Genomic DNA, 21,284 nt, shown 5'->3' with positions numbered 1-21,284 from the left:
CAGCTTTTGGACACTGCATAATTTCTGTCGCTATATTCTGAGAGCCAGAACTTTTTTTTATTTTTTCTTCACCGGAGCCGTGCGAGGACTTATTTGTTGCGGGACAATCTGTAGTTTTCATTGGTACCATTTTAGGGTACATGTGATTTTTTTATCACTTTAAATTAGATTTTTTTTGGCAAGCAAAGTGACAAAAAAACAATTCTGACAATGTTTTTTGTCTTTTTTTTTTACACTTTTCACCGTGCGCTATAAATTAAATTTTACTTTATTCTGCGGGTCGATACGATTACGGCGATACTAGATGTATATAGTTTTTTTATGTTTTGTGGCATTTGCGCAATAAAATTACTCTTCGATTAAATTATTTATTTTTTGTGTCACCATATTCTGAGAGGCATAACTTTTTTATTTTTCAGTCAAAAAAGCTGTGTAAGGGCTTGTTTTTTGCGGGACGGGTTGTCGTTTTTATTGGTACTATTTTAGGGTACATGCGACTTTTTGATCACTTTTTATTCTATATTTTTGGAGGGTTGATGACCAAAAAAAATTGCGATTCTGACATAGTTTTTTAATTATTTTTTTTGCGCTGTTCACCGTTCGGGAAAAATAATATTATCGTTTTATAGTTTTGGTCGTTATGAACGCGGTGATAGCAAATATGTGTACTTTTTTAAACATTTTAATTTTTTTCCCTATAATAAAAGACTTATTATAGGGAAAAAAAGCATTTTTTGTTTTTGTAACTTTTATAACTTGTTTTTACACTTTTATAAAACATTTTTATTACTTTTACTTTTTACTTGAAGACTGGCAGCACTGATCGCTGCTATAATACATTACACCACCTAGGTAGTGTAACGTATTATAAACTGTCAGTGTGACGCTGAGAGTCACACTGACAGGAAGCTTAGGAGGACCGGCCTCCGGCTGGTTCTCATACGCTGCTGTGCAAGGCAGACCCAGGGGCCGTTGTATGGCCTCCGGTTCTGCCTTATAACCGACTGAAGCACCCGCAATCGGTCCCCGGGAAAGTTTGTTGTAGCAACAAACTTTCCAGTTTGTTGTAGTAACAAACTTTCCAGTTCGTTGCTACAACAAGCTTTCCCTGCGATCACATGACTGGGACCTGAACCAATTAGGTCCCGGTCATGACTCCAGGACCAGAGGCAGGGGTTAACAGCGCGATCCGGGTGTCAGCGCTACTCTGAGACACCCGGATCGCGCTTTTAACACCCACCGTGAATTCACGTCGGCACTGCACAGAGCCCAGCAAATGCCAACGTGAATATACAGTGGGCGGTCGGGAAGCGGTTAAAAACACATATATTCTGATGTACCAGGAAGATACTATCACACCTCTGCGGGTCTAGAACTCATATCTAGCCTGAGTGTTATCAGTAATTAATATAAATATTAATTACCTGTCTTGTGATTCCTTTATTGCTGCTGACAGGGTTATATGTCACGTTCCTTCTTCTCACTGGGATCCGTCATCTGTAAAGAATCAAAGGTGTGATAATATGTTCCTGATACATGTTATAGACACTAAGGGTATGTGCACACGTAGTGACCAAAAACGTCTGAAAATCCAGAGCTGTTTTCAAGGGAAAACAGACCCTGCTTTTCAGACGTTTTTTGACCAACTCGCATTTTTCGCGGCATTTTTCGCGCCGTTTTCGCGGCGTTTTTTACGTCCATTTTTGGAGCTGTTTTCATTGGAGTCTATGAGAAAACAGCTCCAAAAACGTCCAAAGAAGTGTCCTGCACTTCTTTTGACGAGGCTGTATTTTTACGCGTCGTCGTTTGACAGCTGTCAAACGACAACGCGTAAATAACAGGTCGTCTGCACAGTACGTCGGCAAACCCATTCAAATGAATGGGCAGATGTTTGCCGACGTATTGTAGCCCTATTTTCAGACGTAAAACGAGGCATAATACGCCTCGTTTACGTCTGAAAATAGGTAGTGTGAACCCAGCCTAATATGTATAACACACTAGGGACATAGTTATTTATCTCAGGTATAATGTACAAATAGAAAATAAAGAAAAAGACGACACTAAGGACCTGTTCACATCACCGCTGCCCTTCCGTTGAGGGATTCCGTCTGAGGTTTCCGTCGGGTTAACCCCTCAAAAATGAAACAAAATAACATGCCCCCTCTTGCCTGTGCTGTATGGCAAACCCCCATTTTATGGTCAAAAGTAGCATAACAAGTGTATTCTATTGTAAGGCCCCTTGGGTGCCTGGAATTATGGAGCTTATGGGTATATTGCTTATATAGTTTAAATTAATGTTTATTATCAATGTAATCTTAAATGGTTAACACAATTATTTTTTCTGAGTCGTTATAAAGGGTTACCTGTGCCTAGTAGGCAACAGTTCTCCAAAAAGATTCAGGATTGTTACCACACAGGGTCCTCAGTGGTGGAGTGAATGCAACGGCGTGGAAATCCACTTATTAAGGGATGGCTGGAGTCTGGCAGCTAGTAACTATTTTCCCAAAGCAAAGGAGCTGAAGAGCCCTTTCCAAAAGCTTATGGACTGTTATTGTTGTCCCATGCTTTTTAGAGGGAAGTGTTATGCTCTAAAAATAGTTCCTCCACCCCCCCCCCCTTCCCTGCATGTGGCATGGCCGGAAGTTCCCGGCTTGCAGTAAAGTGGTCCAGGGATGTGGGACAGCGCTGGTGTAGAGGAAGGAGGAGTCAGTCCTTGTACTGCACCCTCATCTAACAGGTCCATGAGGCAGGGTTCTGCTCTACCCCAGAGGAAGCAGTAGGGGCATGGATGGCTCGAGGTGTGGTGGGAGGAGCAGTCCTGTGATTATAATGTACAGGCAGACTATGGAGGGCAGTCGGTAGCATCAGTGGTGAGACAGGTGTAGACTCCAAAAGGAGTTTATTGCCCCCTCCTTGCTGCTGGTGGGAAAGACCGTTGTCATAGGATACGGACGAAGACTGCCTCCTATTGCATCATTGGGATCTGCAGCTGATCACGGTCAAGAGACTGGTCGTCCAGCTGCTGGAACAATCTTGGAGGCACCCTTGGGTGATGCCAGGATTCCTGTGAGTGGTGAGTCACCTTCATGTTTGGCTGCGTACTCAAGCACAAATGTGTTGACGGATGAGGATTTGTTCTCTGTTTTAAAGGACAACTTGGGCTTGTTTGGGTGGCAAAGGGTGGAGTATAAGCTATGCCAGTAAAGCCAGTACGTTAATACCCCGCCTGACTAGATGGTTTGTACAGATTAACCTTTTGTGGCTTATTATTCTGTGGTGTGGCTCCTCTGGGAATTTACCTGTCCACCAATATAGGGGACAAGATCCACAGACGAGAATTTGTGATATTTGGTTTCAGTGGATCATGTAATGGTGGAGAAAGAGAGAGGGTCTGAGAAAAATTCCAAAGTGGTAAAGACCTGTACGATGTAACCTGTCATTTAAAACGAGATTACGCTTGCCTTGCTGTAAATATCACAGAGACGCTACATAAGGGTCAGGATTGTGAAAATAAAAAAAGTTGTGATAAAAAAAGAATTAATGTTCCATTATTAGTGAAAGAATCTATGAAATTATCGGCAGAATTTAATATGGTCTAATAATTAATAATACCTGTCAATGCTCACGGCTTTTACAGATGACACCTAACTGTCCGTACCAACGGGTCCCTCCCCCATCACATTCCTTTTTAATGAAATGGCGGTTTAGTATACAAAGATTTTTTTCAACACCAATTACCTTTAAAAACCAGTATATAATTCCCTTTTTTCCAGTTCATGTATTGTCTTAAACTTTTTAAATGATGCATTTTTTAGCGTCTATTTATGTTTTAATATCTCGATGTGAGTATTGCAGAGGTTCATATCCGACAGCCTAATAAACAAAAATAAGCATTAATACTCTATCCACTACTCATGGATAAAATTGGATCATTGTTATCCCTCATCCTATCATTGATAACTATCTATCAAACAATGCTGTAAGTACACAACTTACTATTAGAGCAGTGATGTTCTATCACCGGCTCTCTGTTTCAGCACCACTTTTGATGGACAGCTCCACTGTGCTGGATAGCTTTTATTTATAGACTGCCGATGTTCCTAAGGCGTCTCCTTAGTTCAACACTACTCTGCTGGACAGCACCACCTTGCTGTGACAGCACTAATTTTCACTTGTTGGCAACGGATATAAACCTCTTTCTGACAAATAGTTGTTAGCATTAAAGCCATGAGGAAGAACGTGGTATACATCTGAAACGCGTAGGCACTTTACCTACATTTTCACCCTTGCATTCGGTAATGATCTTGTTTTAACCATCCAAATAAAATTGGAACTACGTTCTGTTTTAAACTTGACTGCGCTGGACCATCTACTTTTGCCCATTTTTCTTCTGTCTAAAACTTGCATCAAGGTGAGCTGGAGGATCCCTCCCACTGTTTGTTTGTATAGCTATACGGCTGCATCCATCCGTGCACACCTACTGCCCGTTATATAGGGTTCACAATACAAAAGCACAATTGTATTTTGACCATATCCCGAATGTTAAAGAGTTCTATAACATACTAATATACTCACAGAGTTATTAAAGTACAACAATTTTTCTTTATATATATATTTTTTCTTCTGGCTTTAAAATACGCATTTTTAAAACTTAACTGGAATTTCGGTTATATATATATATACAGTGAAGGAAATAAGTATTTGATCCCTTGCTGATTTTGTAAGTTTGCCCACTGTCAAAGACATGAACAGTCTAGAATTTTTAGGCTAGGTTAATTTTACCAGTGAGAGATAGATTATATAAAAAAAAACAGAAAATCTCATTGTCAAAATTATATATATTTATTTGCATTGTGCACAGAGAAATAAGTATTTGATCCCTTTGGCAAACAAGACTTAATACTTGGTGGCAAAACCCTTGTTGGCAAGCAAAGCAGTTAGACGTTTTTTGTAGTTGATGATGAGGTTTGCACACATGTTAGATGGAATTTTGGCCGACTCCTCTTTGCAGATCATCTGTAAATCATTAAGATTTCGAGGCTGTCGCTTGGCAACTCGGATCTTCAGCTCCCTCCATAAGTTTTTGATGGGATTAAAGTCTGGAGACTGGCTAGGCCACTCCATGACCTTAATGTGCTTCTTTTTGAGCCATTCCTTTGTTGCCTTGGCTGTATGTTTCGGGTCATTGTCGTGCTGGAAGACCCAGCCACGAGCCATTTTTAATGTCCTGGTGGAGGGAAGGAGGTTGTCACTCAGGATTTGATGGTACATGGCTCCATCCATTCTCCCATTGATGCGGTGAAGTAGTCCTGTGACCTAAGCAGAGAAACATCCCCAAAACATAATGTTTCCACCTCCATGCTTGACAGTGGGGACGGTGTTCTTTGGGTCATAGGCAGCATTTCTCTTCCTCCAAACACGGCGAGTTGAGTTAATGCCAACGAGCTCAATTTTAGTCTCATCTGACCACAGCACCTTCTCCCAATCACTCTCAGAATCATCCAGATGTTCATTTGCAAACTTCAGACGGGCCTGTACATGTGCCTTCTTGAGCAGGGGGACCTTGCGGGCACTGCAGGATTTTAATCCATTACGGCGTAATGTGTTACCAATGGTTTTCTTGGTGACTGTGGTCCCAGCTGCCTTGAGATCATTAACAAGTTCCCCCGGTGTAGTTTTCGGCTGAGCTCTCACCTTCCTCAGGATCAAGGATACCCCACGAGGTGAGATTTTGCATGTTGCCCCAGATCGATGTCGATTGAAAGTCATTTTGAATGTCTTCCATTTTCTTACTATTGCACCAACAGTTGTCTCCTTCTCACCCAGCGTCTTATTTATGGTTTTGTAGCCCATTCCAGCCTTGTGCAGGTCTATGATCTTGTCCCTGACATCCTTAGAAAGCTCTTTGGTCTTGCCCATGTTGTAGAGGTTAGAGTCAGACTGTTTAATTGAGTCTGTGGACAGGAGTCTTTTATACAGGTGACCATTTAAGACAGCTGTCTTAATGCAGGCACCAAGTTGATTTGGAGCATGTAACTGGTCTGGAGAAGGCTGAACTCTTAATGGTTGGTAGGGGATCAAATACTTATTTCTCTGTGCACAATGCAAATAAATATATATAATTTTGACTATGTGATTTTCTGTTTTTTTTTTTAAATATAATCTATCTCTCACTGATAAAATGAACCTAGCCTAAAAATTCTAGACTGTTCATGTCTTTGACAGTGGGCAAACTTACAAAATCAGCAAGGGATCAAATACTTATTTCCTTCACTGTATATATATATACACAACAAGTAATAACCATGTCTCAAGATACACGATGTTCCAGAGTGGAAATTGCCGCCCAAGTGTTTGGCAATTATGATACTCCAGAAGGAGGTGATCGTGCATTACAGGAAATGTTCCATGATCTAGAGAAACTATCAGTACAGGAGGCTAAGATATGGTGGGACCTGACTACTTTACGTAATTATATTACAAAACAAATGATCCCAAGGGGTCTACGTTTAAGAAAAAGTTCTACTTTTACCTACTCTGAAGAATTCAGCACACACTGGAATTTTATATTAACAGAATGTTCTATAAAACTAATGGAACTAATTACCAGACAAGAGAAGGCCAAATTGACAGAAATTGGAAACTGACATTTCCGCTCTAAAAGAACAAATTAATGCTTCCTCCAGCTCACCCGACTTTACTATACTGGAACAACGTACTTCTCTACACTTGGAAAAATTTAATAAATCCATAGCTGAAACTGAGAAAAATAAATTCCAACGAGACCTCAGGGACTATGCAAACAAGGAGGTGTATGATTGGAATAAAAGTGACAAAGTACACAACAAAATTAGACCCATCTTAAAAAATCGCAGACAAGAGAGAAGATCCGGCAGCAGTCTGAACAGAGTCAGTTTTAGCTCCTCTGAACCTGATTCAATCGAAGGAATAAATGAAGCCTCAGATAGTGATAACTCTAGGATCCTATATTCCCAAGGATACCAATCAGTCAGCAAGTCAAGGAAGTAAAAAAACGGGGAAGGAGAGGCGGTAGGAAACATCACCCAAACAGACCAGGAACAAAACCGTCGCCTACGGAACCGCAGGAACCCACACCCAGCATTAATGTGATCAACCTTTCCTCATCCGAACTAACTCCACACAAGTCAAGGTTCTTTCGTTGGGCCTCAATTTTGCCCCTAATCGTACGTTCAATACTTTCAACACACTTCTGGACATTAATCGATTTGTAAGGAATTTAACAGTAAAGAGGCATTTCTACAACACGCTCCCAATGACAACAGACTCAGAAGATTATAATCTCAAAGAACCCAATACAAATATCCACGACCATAGATTACTATCGTTTGAGGAACATAGGGCAATCCAATGCTTAGAGAGTCTGAAACCAGAACTTCCTACAAGAAATATTCATTTTTCCCCGGACTTTGTCACAAAAAATCCAAGCTTCCATCCTCTGGCATCCAGGATAGACTCTATGGACAGATTTCAATGGGCAATTGAAAAGGATCTCCAGCAACTATCCAAAAATTCGTAGTGTTGTAATAAGAATTGTAATATCTCTAAAGAGCTGAATATGGCAAATAAAATCGTTAAAAAATAATAAGGATATCATTATTAAGATGTCGGGAAAAGGGGGCAGTATCACTGTGTTAGATAGGGAAATGTATAAGACCCAAATTTTGAAACTCATAGCAGATACAGACACATATAAAAAACTAACGTGCAATCCAACATCTATGTTCCAAAAAAAGCTCAACAAACTGATAAACGATGGTTTAGGTAGTGGCGTATTAACAAGTAAGCAAGCAGAATATATTATGGTCCAATGTCCCTCAATTCCAATCATGCACGCATTGACCAAGACACATAAAGGCATAAACCCCCCCACCTATGCGCCCCATAGTGTCAGGGATAGGATCATTCACAGAAAAACTATCTGAATGGCTAGACTCCTTGTTACAACCCCTTGCATTAAGAACCCTGGGCCATTTACGTGACACCAGAGATGTTTTATGCTCATTTCACAAAAAAAGATGGGAAAATAAATTTGCATGGCTGAGCTGTGATGTGACCTCACTTTATACCAGCATTCCACACGAAATAGCCCATAGGGCACTAGAATATCATCTTTTTAAACACAGCACTTACAGCTATGAGCTACAATCATATATACTTGAGGTCCTTGTCTTCCTGATGACACACAATTTCTTCCAGTTCGATGGGTTGTTTTACCTACAACTTAAGTGAGTATCAATGGGAGCTAAATTCTCGCCTTCTCTGGCAAATCTTGTGATGGCTTGGTGGGAGGAACTTTTCATTTTTTCTAGTGATAATCCTTTTGGCAGATCTATTAACTCGTATGCAAGGTATATAGACGACCTGCTATTTATATGGGAAGGCAATATGTCAGATATCCCAAATTTCATCAATTATCTTAATAACCAACTCAACTTGAAATTTACCTATTCTTCACAAAAAGATACTATCCAGTTTCTGGACCTAGAACTCAAAGGACATGCAGGGGAAATAATCAACACTAAAACATACCGTAAGCCGATTTCAGGGAACACTATCTTGCATGCAACAAGCGGTCACCCTAGACAAACCATCTCATCAATCCCAGTGGGAGAAATGTACAGAGCAAAAATAAATTGTAGTAATGACCCCAATTACCGGGTGGAACAACAGCAAATTTGTAGGAGACTACGCAAAAGAGGGTATGCAGAATGGACCCTCAAAAGAGCAACCTCCATTGTAGAAAAAAAGCCCCGAGATCTACTTCTAGAGGCAAAACCTAATAATAAAAAAAAAACTGGTCTAAACGTACCTACTTTGGTGTTACAACACAGTAGTCAGTTTAATGAAATCAAGAAAATTGTCCATAAAAATGTAGCCATCCTAATGTAAGACGAGGCTCTGTCAGATATTTTGAAAGATGGTTGCCGTGTTGTATCCAGAAAAGCTCCTTCCTTAGATGACCTGTTGTCTCTTTCTATATTTTCCTCAAACACTCCCAAACTGACATGGCTTCAATATACGGGTTTCTTTAAATGCGGCTCGCATCCATGCAAAATCTGTTCATATGCTAAGCCTACTAAGAACTTCAGAGATTCAGATAACAATACAAATTTTTCAATTCAAACTTACATTAATTGCAACAGTGAGGCAGTAATATACATTGTGGAGTGCATCAAATGCAATCTAATGTATGTAGGTTGCACCAGCCGAAAATTTAAAGCTAGGATACTAGAACATTTGGGCTATATAAGAAATCCTAACCTCACTAACATCACTAATGTTGCAAAACTTTTCATAACCTTCCATAATAGATCAATTATAAGTCTGAGATGTTATGCCATAGAAAAAGTCAAAACTCCAACCAGAGGGGGGAACATCAAACATAAAATCTTATCACGAGAAGCATACTGGATATTTACACTAAAAACCAGGTTTCCTAAAGGTCTGAACATAAAAAAAAGAATTAATGTTCCATTTAGAGATGAGCGAACTTATCAAAAGTTCGGTTCGGCTAGTTCGCCGAATTTCACAAAAAAGTTCGGTTCGGACCGAACTAGTTCGGACCGAACCTGTCACTTACGTGCGCCGAGCATGCTACTGTCCAGGGTGCTGATAGAGTTAATGGGCTGCACTAACTCTTTCAGCAACCTTGACAGTACATGCTCGGCGCGCGGAAAATACAATTTAAATGTAATAAAAAAATAAAAATTATACGTTCGTACTTACTTTCCTCCTGTCCGGCCTCCAGCGATGACGTTTCATCTCTTTCGCCGCTGCAGCCAATCACAGGCTGTAGTGGCGGTCACGCACGTCAGGATGACGCTTCATCCCACGTGACCGCCTCTGCAGCCAATCACAGGCTGCAGCGGCGACATGGATGAAACGTCATCGCTGGAGGCCGGACAGGAGGAAAGTAAGTATGAACGTATTATTATTTTTTTTGGGCATGTATGTATGTTGGCATGTATGTATGTATGTTGTCATGTATATATGTGCATGTATGTTTGCATGTATGTTGGCATGTATGTATATATGTGCATGTTTGTATGTATATTTGCATGTATATATTTGCATGTATGTATGTATGTATGTATGTAGTTTGCATGTGTGTATGTTTGCATGTATGTATTTTTGCATGTATGTTGTCATGTATGTATGTATATATGTGCATGTGTGTATGTATATTTGTATGTATGTATGTTTGCATGAATGTATGCATGTATGTGTGTTTGCATGAATGTATGTTTGCATGTATGTATGTATGTATGCATGTTTGTATGTATATTTGCATGTGTGTATATATATGTATGTATGTATGTTTGCATTTATGTATGTATGTATTTATGTTGGCATGTATGTATGTTGTCATGTATGTATGTATGTATGTATGTTGTCATGTATGTATATATGTGCATGTATGTTGACATGTATGTATATATGTGCATGTGTGTATGTATATTTGCATGTATATATTTGCATGTATGTATGTTGTCATGTATGTATGTATGTATATATGTGCATGTATGTTTGCATGTATGTTGGCATGTATGTATACATGTGCATGTTTGTATGTATATTTGCATGTATATATGTTTGCATGTGTGTATGTATGTTTGCATGTATGTATGTTTGCATGTATGTATGTTTGCATGTATGTTGTCATGTATGTATGTATGTATGTATGTATGTTTGCATGTTTTTATTTTTGCATGTATGTTTATATATATGTGCATGCTTGTATATATGTATGTATGTATCTTTGCATGTTTGTTTGTATGTATGTTTTCATGTGTGTGTGTGTATGCATGTATATATGTGTGTATGTTTGCATGTATGTATATTTGCATGTATATATGTGCATGCTTGTATGTATGTATGTATGTTTGTATATATGTATGTAGGTATGTATGTAGGTATGTTTGCATGTATGTTTGTTTGTATATATGTCTGTATGGCCATGTATGATACTGTCTGCTGGCGCCCTGTATCTAAGTCAACTTCACGGCAGGCTTCTATACATGGTATAACAGTCAGTATCACACATTAAATTGAATCTAAGCCTACGACATGTTTTATTTCATTTTTTTTTTTTTTTACAGGTTTGGTGTTTGGACTACGTCGGTTTCGAGGACTACTTCGATGACAGTTTTTTTTCTACAATAAAATGGTTAATGAGGGTTGTGTTGGGGGTGCTTTATTTCAATAAAATATTTTATCTATATCTTTGTCTTTTTCTTTTCAAATTTTATTACTACCACTTTAGTAATGGCCGCTGTCTGAGTGACAACATCCATTACTAAGGCGAGGCTTAGTGTTAGCCGGTGCAGAGGCTAACACTAACCACCATTATTACCCCGGTACCCACCACCACCAGGGGTGCCGGGAAGAGCCAGGTACGATCCAGTACCCGACCATCTGTTGTGATGGTCGGGCTCTGGGGCGGCCGCAGGCTGGTATTGTGAGGCTGGGAAGGGCCTAAAACAGTGGACATTCCCACCCTTGTAATGCTAGGCTGCTGCTGCTGTGTTGTATCTGGCTGGTTATAAAAGTGGGGGGGACCCCACGTCATTTTTTTTAATTATTTATTTATTTTAATATTTTTTTAAAAAAGACATGGGGTTCCACCCAATTTATCATAACCAGCCACATACAACAGTGTTATTAGCCTGGGAATGGACAAAACCAGTGGCCCTTCCCACCCATGTAATGCCAGACTGCTGCGGCCTTGTATATGGCTGGTTATTAAAAATGTGGGGGACCCGTCTATTGCTAAATATGTTAAATTCAAAAAAAAAAACGACGTGGGGGTCCCCCCCATTTTTATAACCAGCCCGATACAACACAGCAGCAGCAGCCTAGCATTACAAGGGTGGGAAGGTCCACTGATTTTGGCCCTTCCCAGCCTCATAATACCAGCCTACGGCCACCCCAGTACCCGACCATCACAACAGATGGTCGGGTACTGGATCGTACCAAGCTCTTCCCGGCACCCCTGGTGGTGGTGGGTACCGGGGTAATAATGGGTGGTTAGTGCTAGCCTCTGCACCGGCTAACACTAAGTACCGCCTTAATAATGGACGCTGTCAATCAGCCAACTGCCATTATCTAGGCACTAATAAAGTTTTAAAAAAAACACAAAGACAATTCTTTTTTATTGAAATAAGAAATCCCCAACAAAACCCTCGTTAACCATTTTATTAAAATTTGAAAAAACGTAGATCTACGCAGTAGTCCAACGAATCGAAGATGTAGTCCAATCGGTACATCAAAATCTGCAACAACATAAAAAAAAACAGTTATCAATGTGAACAATACCAATACTTCTACTCACCTACACACATATATACACGCACACACAAACAAACAACCATACACAAACACACACATATATACACAAACACAACAAGATATACACACACACATAAACAGACAAACACACACACATATACACAAACTCACACATATCCAAACAAAAACACACATATCCAAACACACACACACACAGTTATACACACACATACACGAACACATATACACAAACACATATACAAACAAAAACACACATACCCAAACACACACATATACACAAACACATATACACAAACACACCCATATATACACACAAACACACACACATAAACACACATATACACAAACACACACATATACAAAAACACACACAAACATCTACACACAAACATATACACAAATACACCCATATATACACAAACACATATACACAAACACACCCATATATACACAAACACACACACACATATACACAAACACACATAGACACATACCCAAACACACATATATACACAAACACGGTTTCTTTTAAATGCTGCTGGGGAACCCGCTCGATCCACTATATAAGGCTGCGCTACAGTGCAGCATTTAAAAGAAACAGGATCCTGACCTGTCCATAGAGTTTAAGGCAGCACAGAGTATTTCAGGAGATGAGCGTGCAGATTTAGTGCTGCTGTGAACTCTGCTCTTACCATTACGTAGCTCTCAGTCTGTTACCTCTCCTCCACTCCTGTCCTCCAGAACACCTTCACATGATTGGCAAGTCACCACGTAATGGTAAGAGCAGAGTTCACAGCAGCACAAAGTATTTCAGGAGATGAGCGTGCGGATCTTGTGCGGGGTGGTGACTTTCCAATCATGTGAAGGTGTTATTGAGGACAGGAGTGGAGGAGAGGTAACAGACTGAGCTACGTAATGGTAAGAGCAGAGTTTACAGCAGCACAGAATCTGCACGCTCCTCGCCTGAAATATTCTGTGCTGCTGTGAACTCTGCTCTTACTATTATGTAGCTCTCAGTCTGTTACCTCTCCTCCACTCCTGTCCTCAAGAACAGGTTCACATGATTGGCAAGTCACCACCCCGCACAAGATCCGCACGCTCATCTCCTGAAATACTCTGTGCTGCTGTGAACTCTGCTCTTACCATTACGTGGTGACTTGCCAATCATGTGAAGGTGTTATTGAGGACAGGAGTGGAGGAGAGGTAACAGACTGAGAGCTACGTAATGGTAAGAGCAGAGTTCACAGCAGCACTGAATCTGCACGCTCCTCTCCTGAAATACTCTGTGCTGCTGTGAACTCTGTTCTTACCATTACGTAGCTCAGTCTGTTACATCTCCTCCACTCCTGTCCTCTATAACATGTTCACATGATTGGCAAGTCACCACCCCGCACAAGATCCGCACGCTCATCTCCTGAAATACTCTGTGCTGCTGTGAACTCTGCTCTTACCATTACGTGGTGACTTGCCAATCATGTGAAGGTGTTCTTGAGGACAGGAGTGGAGGAGAGGTAACAGACTGAGAGCTACGTAATGGTAAGAGCAGAGTTCACAGCAGCACTGAATCTGCACGCTCATCTCCTGAAATACTCTGTGCTGCCTTAAACTCTGTGGACAGGTCAGGATCCTGTTTCTTTTAAATGCTGCACTGTAGCGTAGCCTTATATAGTGGATCGAGCGGGTTCCCTAGCAGCATTTAAAAGAAACAGGATCCTGACCTGTCCACAGAGTTTAAGGCAGCACAGAGTATTTCAGGAGATGAGCACGGGCAGCCGTTCATTTTTCCGAGCCGTGCTCCCATTATGCACACGACCGTAAAAACACCCGTTATTGCGGGTCGTAATTACGACCCGCAATAACGGGCTCATAGACTTCTGTTACCCACGGGTACCTTTCCGTTTTCTCACGGGAAGGTGCCCGTGCCGTTAAAAAAATTGAACGTTCTATTTTTCTATTTTACGCGCCGTGCTGCTATAATTATAATGACAGCACGGTTCGCAAAAGCGGCCGGCTGCCCCTGGCCGGCCGTGCTCGTAATTACGAGTCGTAATTTTGAGCACGGCCCGTAAAATAAAAAAATAGAACATGTTCTATCTTTTTAACGGCACGGGCACCTTCCCGTGAGAAAACGGGAAGGTACCCGTGGCTAACAGAAGTCTATGGGCCCGCTATTTCGGGTCGTAATTACGACCCGTGATAACGGGTGTTTTTATGGTCGACTCGTGTGCATGAGGCCCCGTAATGACAGGTGGCTACATGTGTGCACCCGTCATTACGGCAGCGTTGCTAGGCGACGTCAGTAAGCGTATGTGCACACACACTAATTACGTCCGTAATTGACGGACGTATTTCGGCCGCAAGTACCGGACCGAACACAGTGCAGGGAGCCGGGCTCCTAGCATCATATTTATGTACGATGCTAGGAGTCCCTGCCTCTCCGTGGAACTACTGTCCTGTACTGAAAACATGATCACAGTACGGGACAGTTGTCCCGCAGCGAGGCAGGGACTCCTAGCATCGTACATAACTATGATGCTAGGAGCCCGGCTCCCTGCACTGTGTTCGGTCCGATACTTGCGGCCGAAATACGTCCGTCAATTACGGACGTAATTAGTGTGTGTGCACATACCCTAAATAGTCACTCTCCAGGGTGCTGAAAGAGTTAACTGATCGGCAGTAACTGTTTCAGTACCCTGGACAGTGACTACCGATCACAGTACCTGTAAAAAAAAAGACGTTCATACTTACCGGGAACTCCCTGCTTCCTCCAGTCCGGTCTCCTGGCCGTTGCCTTGGTGACGCGTCCCTCTCCACATCCGGCCCGACATTCCTTGATGACGATGCAGCCCATGTGAGCGCTGCAGCCAATCACAGGCTGCCGCGGCCTCTGCAGCCAATCACAGGCTGCTGCGTCAGAAAAGGTCGGACTGGAGGAAGAAGAGGGACTCGTCACCAAGACAACGACCGGGTACGTATGAAATGCTTTTTATTTTATTTTTAATCAGCAGCCTCTTTTCTCTATCAGTGATTGATAGAGATAAGTGGCTGCCGATTTGTATAATGTTTTTGACTGGGTTCGGTCAAAACGGGTTCGGCCGAACACGGTGAAGTTCGGATTCGCTGCGAACCAAACTTTTCCGGAAGTTCGGACCGAAACCGGGTTCGGTTGTCCCGGTTCGCTCATCTCTAGTTCCATTATTAGTAAAAGAATCTATGAAATTATCGGCAGAATTTAATATGGTCTAATAATTAATAATACCTGTCAATGTTCACGGCTTTTACAGATGACACCTAACTGTCCATACCAACGGGTCCCTCCCCCATCACATTCCTTGTTAATCAAATGGCGGTTTAGTATACAAAGATTTTTTTCAACACCAATTATCCTTAACCCCTTCAGGACTGAGCCTGTTTTGGCCTTCAGGACGAAGCCGATTTTTCAAATCTGACATGTGTCCCTTTATGTGGTAATAACTCCAGAATGCTTTTGCCTATCCAAGTGATTCTGAGATTGTTTTCTCGTGACATATTGTACTTTATATAAAAGAGTATCCGGCACACCAATATAGAAAAAAAGGTATTTTTTATTTTGTTTCTAATGCCAGTGGCAGAGTGCGACGTTTCGGTCTAGGTGACCTTCATCAGGCACTGAGCCGTGCTGGGCAACTGAATTGACGAGCGCTAGTGGTGCTGATAGCGGCTGGCCGCTGTATCATGGCGCTCAGTTGCCCAGCACGGCTCAGTGCCTGATGAAGGTCACCTAGACCGAAACGTCGCACTCTGCCACTGGCATTAGAAACAAAATAAAAAATACCTTTTTTTCTATATTGGTGTGCCGGATACTCTTTTATATTTATGTTTGGGTTGGGCCCCTATCCGTGCAAAACCTCACCCTTCCACGTATCTGGTGCTATCTGAACCTTTACACATATTGTACTTTATGTTAGGGAAAAAATTTGGTCGATAAATTTAATATTTATTTGTAAAAAACACCAAGATTTGAAGAAAATTTGCATTTTTCTAAATTTAAATGTATCTGCTTGTAAAACAGATAGTAATACCACACAAAATAGTCACTGGTTAACATTTCCCATATGTCTACTTTAGTTTGGCATCATTTTTTGAACATTCTTTTATTTTTCTAGGACATTACAAGACTTAGAACTTTAGCAGCGATTTCTCATATTTTCAAGAAAATTTCAAAAGGCGATTTTTACAAGGACCAGTTCAGTTCTGAAGTGGCTTTGAGGGCCTTATATATTAGGCAGTCCCCATAAATCACCCCATTTTGAAAACTGCACCCCTCAAAGTACTCAAAACAGCATTCAGAAAGTGTTTTAACCCTTTAGGCGTTTCACAGGAATTAAAGCAAAGTAGAGGTGAAAGTTACAAATTTCATTTTTTTTTTACAAAATTCATTTGTTTTTTTTTAAATCAGATAATTTTTTTATTGAAGTTTCAAAATTATATGGTACAAAACATACTAAACAAACCCTATCCAAAACCCTCCCCCCAGGCACCGTCACAAAATTCCAAATTAGATAGTATATGAAATAGAAATTGTACCAAATATCGAATACATTATTCACAAAATACAAGGTACATGGGACAGATCATTTTCCAAATGTCAAGTAGCTTAATCATGTACAAGCATGTATAATACAAAACAGATATAATATATGGCAGATATTTAATCCTCTCTATTTCCCCCCTTCTCCTTATCCCACATCTATATACATAACCCCAATACCGTGTAAAGGCTGGCAGTCATACAGAGTCCCTGAATAAATTTTATAATACAGATTCCATTACCCCTACCCATGGTCCCCATATGGATTCAAATTTTGTAAGCGTTTTGCGCTTTACATAGACAACCTTTTCCAATACAATCATTTTATTCACTTTTGCAATGAATTCGCTCATAGTCGGCGGGGCGCCTTGTATCCAATGTAGGGCAATTAGTTTTCTAGATATATATAGCAACCTTACAATAGCCAACCACTCCAAAGTAGAGGTTGGGGTGTCCATAATACATCCCAAAACGCATTCCATAGGAGTCCCTTGCAACACAGGTCCATAGGCCTCCTGAATCACCTTTAGTACATCCATCCAGTACGTGGTTAACTGTGGACAGGACCACAACATATGCATATGGTCAGCCCCCTCTTCCGCGCATCTGGGGCATTTCGAGTCACTCCTTACCCCAATATGAAAAATAAATTTAGGAGTCCTGTATACTCTATGGATAATATATAATTGAGAAAGGCGCCCAGCCTCACTAAGAGAAGTATTCAGAACTGCTTTCATAATATCTATCCATTGTTCTTCAGAGATGGGACCCATATCTCTTTCCCATTTTTTAGAAGCCATCAGGGGGTATTTATCAAAAAATTTACTGATCAACAACTGATAAATATGTCAAATAACCCCCGATGTAACACTCCCGGTATGTAAAACAGACAACACCACATCTGCGTGTATTGCCAAATCCACCGCCTTCTTCTGGGCATCAAAAGCATGTCTTATCTGTAAGTATTGATAGAGGGAATTTCGAGATAATTCAAACTCCTCTTGGATCTGTTGATAAGTTTTAAATACATCCTCCTGGAGCAACTGTGAGACATAAAGGATGCCTCTTGCTTTCCAACCCTCAAATCCTTGAAGAGAGAAGAATTCCGGAAGTGCCTTATTCCCCCATAAAGGTGTAAAAATTGTGCAAACCCCCATATCTCTAATAGCTCGGACTTTATCCCATACTTTACGCATTAGTGTATATGTGGGCGTATTCCTGCCCGCCAACATAGAGTGACCTGCCTCCAATACTGAGAATAAAACAGATGGTCCAAACTGTGCCTGTAGAATCGATCCATTGGATCCCTTTGATATAATTTCCCCCCACCCCTTAAAGTGCTGACATTGGGAGGCAAGAAAATATATCCAAGGGTTGGGTAGGGCCAGACCGCCGTCATGCTTTGCGCGCTGTAGAATTTCTAATCTAATTCTTGAGCGACCCTTCCGCCATATTAGGTCCCTAAAAAGTGCATTAATGTAATAAAAATTGCGTAATGAGATCCATACAGGGGAGTTATGTAAAATATACAATAATTGTGGCATTAGGATCATCTTAATAAGATTGACCCTACCCACAACTGTCAGATATAATTTACACCAAGCCATTATTTTCATTTTAAATTTGACCAGAAGGGGTTGCAAATTGAGAGCAACATATTCAGAAGGGGAGGTCGAGATCTTGATCCCTAAATATTTAAGATGTTTAACGCATCCTACAGGTACCCCATGCACCCCTGGTATAGAACACTTTGAATCCACAGGGAGCAGATGGGATTTATCCCAATTTATTTTAAACCCAGACAATGCCCCAAATTTCTCAATTAGGGATATTGTTTCTGCCAGAGAGCCACCCATATCCCCCAAGTATAGAAGCATATCATCTGCATAAAGCGCTACCTTTTCTTGCACCGAGCCATACAAGAAGCCCTTAATATCATCAGACAGACGTATGCGCGCTGCCAAGGGCTCTACTGCCACGGCAAACAGGAGGGGCGATAATGGGCATCCCTGTCTAGTCCCTCTTTCAAGAGCAAACCGGGGAGACAATCCTCCATTTGCCTGTATTCTGGCTGTAGGGCAAGAATACAGGACCTTAATCCATGCTATAAAAGATGGTCCAAAACCCATAGCCTCCAAGGTGCACCAAAGATATTGCCATTCCACACTGTCAAACGCTTTGGCAGCGTCCAGTGAAAAAATTGCTCTTTCGCCTACATTGTCTGCCCTCAGCTGAAGATTTAAAAATAAACGTCTCAAATTCATGGCTGTCGACCTAGCAGGCATAAAACCGGTCTGATCTGGGTGTATAATGGTAGAAAGAACGCCATTCAACCGCAGGGCTAATGCCTTTGCCAGAATCTTAATGTCAGATGTTAATAATGAAATCGGTCGATAAGAATCAGCTAATTGAGGATCTTTCCCGGGTTTTGGCAAGACCACAATAATGGCTTCTTGCATAGAAGCCGGCAAAGAACCACAATCCAATGAATAATGAAATACTTCTAATAATTTGGGCAAGAGCACCTCAGAGTATTTTTTATATATTTCAACTGGTAGCCCGTCCGCCCCAGGTGCCTTATCATTAGCCATCTGTTTGATCGCTTCTTCCAATTCCTCCAACGTGAGTGGAGAATCCAGAAGTGCCTTGGCGCTTCCTGACAGCTTAGGGAGCTCTGCTTTACAAAATTAATTTGTAATAAAAAAAAATCTATACCACAGAAGGTTTTACCCGAGAAATGTAACTTATTATTTATTGCCCAGATTCTGCAGTTTTTAGAAATATCCCACATGTGGCCCTAGTGCAGTAATTTACTGAAATACAGGCCTCAGAAGCAAAGGAGTACCTAGTGGATTTTGGGGCCTCCTTTTTTTTAACATATATTTTAGGTACCATGTCAGGTTTGAAGAGGTCTTGTGGGGCCAAAACAATAAAAAACCCCAAAAGTGACCTCATTTTGGAAACTACACCCCTTAGGGAATTTATCTAGGGGTATAGTTAGCATTTTGAACCCACCGGTTTTTTTGCTAAATTTATTTGAATTAGTATGTGAAGATGAAAATCTACTTTTTTTCTGAAAAAACGTAGAAATTTTTAATTTTTTCAAGGAATATAAGAGAAAAAACATATGTAAAGCAATTTCTCCCGATTATAGCAATACCCCATATGTGGTAATAAACTGCTGTTTGGACCCACAGCAGGACTCAGAAGGGAAGGAGCACCATTTGGATTTTGAAATTCTGATTTTGCTGGAATAGTTTTCAGTGCCGTGTCACGTTTGAAATGCACTGGAGGGAACAAAATAGTGTAAACCCCCGGAAAGTGACCCCATTTTGGAAACTACACTCATCAAGGAATTTTTCTAAGGGTAAAGTTATAATTTTGACCCCACAGTTGTTTTGCTGAATTCACTGGAATTATTCTGTATTATCTACTTTTTTTCTGAAAAAAGGTAGCCATTTTTAATTTTTACAAGGAATAAAAGAGAAAAAGCACCCCAACATTTGTAAAACAATTTCTCCCGATTACGGAAATATGACATATGGTAATAAACTGCTGTTTGGACCCTCAGCAGGTCTTAGAAGGGAAGGAGCGCTATTTGTCTTTTGGAGCTCAAATTTAGCTGAAATTGTTTTTGGGTGCCATGTCGCATTTGCAAAACCCCTGAGAGGCCAAAACAGTGGAAACCCCCCAAAAGTGGAAACTACACCACTTAAAGAATCTATCTAGGGATATAGATATAGTGGGCATTTAGACCCCACAAGTCTTTTGCAGGATTTATTAGAATTAGGCTGTGAAAATGAATATCGACATTTCTTCCACTAAAATGTTGCATTTTTTCAATTTCACAAAGGATAAAGGGGGTAAAAGCTGCCCAACATTTGTAAAGCAATTTCTCCCGAGTACGGCAATACCCCACGTGTGGGCATAAATGGTTTTTAATTAGAAAGTAATTAACCCTTTCTGGACTGATCCATTTTTTTATTTTCCTTTTTAGTTTTTTCCTCCCTGCGTTCCAAGAGCCACAACTTTTTTATTTTTCAGTCAATAGAGCGGGATGAGGGCTTATTTATTGAGGGACGAGCGGTCGTTTTTATTGGTATCATTTTTTGGTACATACAACTTTTTGAGCACTTTTTATTACATTTTTAGGTAGAGCCAAGGTGACCAAAATGCTTTATTTTTCACGTGAGACGCTCCATACATCACCCCCCACACTACGACATGCTATGTCGTGGTGCGCGCAGGGGTTAATGTGCAGCGGATGGTGCAGAGTGAAAATTACAATTTTCCACTCATATGCCATTTTAGTGCACTACATGTTATGCCCAGTTTGTGCCACTGAAGACAAATACCTCATAAA

Source organism: Rhinoderma darwinii, unplaced genomic scaffold (genome assembly GCF_050947455.1).
Source record: "Rhinoderma darwinii isolate aRhiDar2 unplaced genomic scaffold, aRhiDar2.hap1 Scaffold_122, whole genome shotgun sequence".
Lineage (NCBI taxonomy): Eukaryota > Metazoa > Chordata > Amphibia > Anura > Rhinodermatidae > Rhinoderma > Rhinoderma darwinii.
The sequence above is the reverse complement of the archived record's forward strand: the minus strand, read 5'-3'. Positions refer to the sequence as shown.